Below are 3,646 nucleotides of genomic sequence, written 5' to 3' on the forward strand. Positions count from 1 at the left end.
TGTGCCTGCTATAAGCAGAAACATTATTTCTATTTCCTGTTTGGATTTGGATGGTTTTCGGTTTGTTATTGAGAATAAGAACCTGATGATGTTCAAAGACGATGTCTATTATGGTAATGGTTACCTTGTGAATGGATTGTATGTCTTGAAAGATCAACCTTCCGATTTCATGTCCGTATATAACGTAAATGCGAAGAGATTTAAGCCGAACAACTTAAACCCGACCTATCTCTGGCATTGTCGTTTAGGCCAAATCAACGAGAAACGCATACAGAAACTCCTCTCTGAAGGTTTTCTGGATTCTTTCGATTATGAATGGATTGAAGCATGCGAATCTTGTCTGATGGGTAAAATGGCAAAGTCTCCTTTTAGTGGAAAAGGAGAACGGGCGTTAGAGCTATTGGACCTAATACATAGCGATGTATGTGGGCCCATGAGCTTACCCGCTAGAGGGGGTTATTTGTATTTCGTCACATTTGCTGATGATTTCAGTAGATTTGGTTATGTCTATTTGATGAGACATAAATCTGAAACGCTTGAAATGTTCAAGACTTTCAGAAACGAAGTACAAAACCAGCTTGGCAAGACTATTAAGTCATTGCGATCAGATCGCGGTGGCGAATATATGAGCCAAGAGTTCACTGACTATCTGGTGGACTGTGGAATTGTTTCACAGTTGACCCCTCCTGGAACGCCACAGTGGAATGGTGTGTCTGAACGGAGGAACCGCACCCTGTTAGATATGGTACGGTCTATGATGAGTCAGGCTGATCTTTCAAAGTCTTTCTGGGGTTACGCCTTAGAAACTGCTGCTTTCATTCTGAACAGGAGTCCAACGAAAACGGTTCAGAAGACTCCATATGAGATATGGACTGGGAAGCGTCCTAGTTTGTCTTTCTTGAAGATTTGGAGATGTGACGTTTACGTGAAACGTCAAGCTTCTGATAAGATATCCGTCAAATCGGACAAGTGTTTGTTTGTAGGATATCCTAAGGAAACTAAAGGGTACTACTTCTACAACTCGGTCGAGAATAAAGAGTTTATTGCTCGGAACGGGAAATTCCTGGAAAGAGAGTTCGTCTCCAAGAGAATTAGTGGGAGTAGAGTAGATCTCGAAGAAATTCGAGAACTACAGACAGACGCTGGACTGAGTGAGCGAGTTGAAGACGTTCAACCCGCATCATAGGGACTTGAGACTTCGCCTGATACTTGTGAACCTCGGAGGTCAGGGAGAGTTCGCCTAGAGCCTACGAGATTTGGATTTCTCGTTACTAGTAGTGATGAACTCATGTTATTGGAACATGACGAGCCTATATCATATCCAGAGGCTATGGCGAGTTCTGACTCCGAGAAATGGCACGAGGCTATAAAGTTTGAGATGCAATCCATGTACGACAACAAAGTATGGACTTTGGTCGATGCATCCGAAGGGGTAAAACCCATAGGATGTAAGTGGGTTTTCAAGAAGAAAACCGACATGGATGGCAACGTGCATACCTATAAGGCACGATTGGTGGCGAAAGGGTTTCGGCAAATTCATGGTATTGACTATGATGAAACCTTCTCGCCCGTCGTGATGCTTAAATCCATCAGGATTCTGCTTGCCATAGCTGCATATTATGACTATGAGATATGGCAAATGGATGTCAAGACTGCGTTCCTTAACGGGAACCTACTCGAGGATCTGTATATGATACAACCTCGATCCCGAGAGTCCAGGGAAGGTGTGCAAGCTTCAGAGATCCATTTATGGACTGAAGCAGGCTTCAAGGAGATGGAATCTTCGATTTGATGAGACAATCAAACAGTTTGGTTTCTCTCAAAATGAGGATGAGCCATGTGTTTATAAGAAGGCCAGTGGGAGCACAGTTGTTTTCCTGGCGCTGTACATGGATGATATCCTGCTCATAGGAACGATGTTCCTACCTTGCAAGACGTTAAGTCTTGGCTAGGAACACAGTTCTCTATGAAGGACTTAGGGGAAGTTGCCTATGTCTTAGGCATCAAGATCTATAGAGATAGATCTCGAAAGCTTCTTGCCCTAAGTCAGAGTACATACGTCGACAAAGTTCTGAATCGGTTCAGAATGCAAGAGTCGAAGAGAGGACTCTTGCCGATGTGTCGTGGTGTTGTTCTCAACAAGACTCAGTGTCCTAAGACACGTGATGAGCGAGAACGCATGGATAGGATCCCATATGCTTCGGCAATAGGATCTATCATGTATTCCATGTTATGTACAAGGCCGAATGTATCGTACGCATTAAGCATTACAAGCAGATACCAGTCGGATCTAGGAGAGTCACACTGGATCGCGGTCAAGAATATCCTTAAGTACTTGAGAAGGACTAAGGATTTATTCTTGATATATGGTGGATTGGAAGACGAGCTCGCTGTAAAGGGTTACACCGATGCTAGTCTCCAATCGGACCAAGATGACTACAGATCGCAATCAGGCTATGTCTTTTGCTTAAATGGAGGCGCTGTTAGTTGGAAGAGTTCCAAACAAGCCACCATAGCAGATTCTACTACAGAGGCTGAGTACATTGCCGCATCGGATGCTGCGAAGGAAGCTGTTTGGATCAGGAAGTTTTTGGGTGGCCTGGGCTTCATTCCTAGCATTGTTAACCCCATTTCGTTATACTGTGATGACAATGGGGCGATAGCACAAGCTAAGGAACCCAGGTCCCACCAACGATCCAAACACAAACTCAGACGGTTTCACCTCATAAGGGAAATCGTAGACAGAGGCGATGTGCACATCTGCAAGATATCGACGGATGACAAAATAGCCGATCCCTTGACGAAGCCTCTCCCTTCATCAAAGCATGAGGGTCATGTTCGGGGAATGGGACTTAGATGCATTGTAGATCATACTTAGAGCAAGTGGGAGACTGATGGATGTGATGCTCTAGGATGATCATACGATATGAGAACTATGTATGATACCATGTATTTATTGGATGAATGCATTGTTTGTTCATTATTTATTTTGCATATTTGATAAATAATGACATCCATGGATCGTTATGAACGATCCTAAATTCCTTAGTCGCTTGTCATTGTGGGAACAATGATTAATTAAGACTAACATGAGGCATGATGGATGATCATGATGATGATCAAGTGTATTGGATACGTATCACGGTCATGAGTACTTGTTATGAACAAGTGACTGGATGATTCGTGTGAGATTGTCGATTGGATTTAATCCATGACTTGAATCTCACTTGATGGTTCACTTTGGATCATCATACCTGAGATATCTATTGTATCCATCATGACGAGTAATATACTTTGACTGCGTCAAACATCGTCTTTAACCGGATGATTATAAAGGCGTGGCTCGGGTATATTACGAATCATGTAATGGATAGTAGATAGTCAAGATGGAACTTTTTCCCTCTCGAAAGAGAGAGATATCGCTTGGGCCCGTCGTAGGAGTTAGACTGTAGAAATGTGTGGTCGCACTATAGATGAATGTCATCTATCTCTTACAGTCTACTCGGGTTACGACAAAGCATTCGAACTATAAGTTCGATTATGATATCGTGAGACAAAGAGGATCATCGTTAGAGCTATCTCTGGCTTTTCGGTTAGATCACATCTAACTCTTTCCGATACGGGTAATCATAATGTCTTGCTAGAG

At 43.0% G+C, this 3,646-nt stretch overlaps 1 pseudogene; it reads right to left on the reverse strand.

Annotated features, from left to right (window-relative positions):
* Nucleotides 1-2,094: 2,094 nt before the first annotated feature.
* Nucleotides 2,095-3,646, reverse strand: part of LOC104808425 — a 22,984-nt pseudogene continuing 21,432 nt past the window's right edge.

This window comes from Tarenaya hassleriana, unplaced genomic scaffold, assembly GCF_000463585.1.
Source record: "Tarenaya hassleriana unplaced genomic scaffold, ASM46358v1 Cleome143, whole genome shotgun sequence".
NCBI classification, from domain to species: domain Eukaryota; kingdom Viridiplantae; phylum Streptophyta; class Magnoliopsida; order Brassicales; family Cleomaceae; genus Tarenaya; species Tarenaya hassleriana.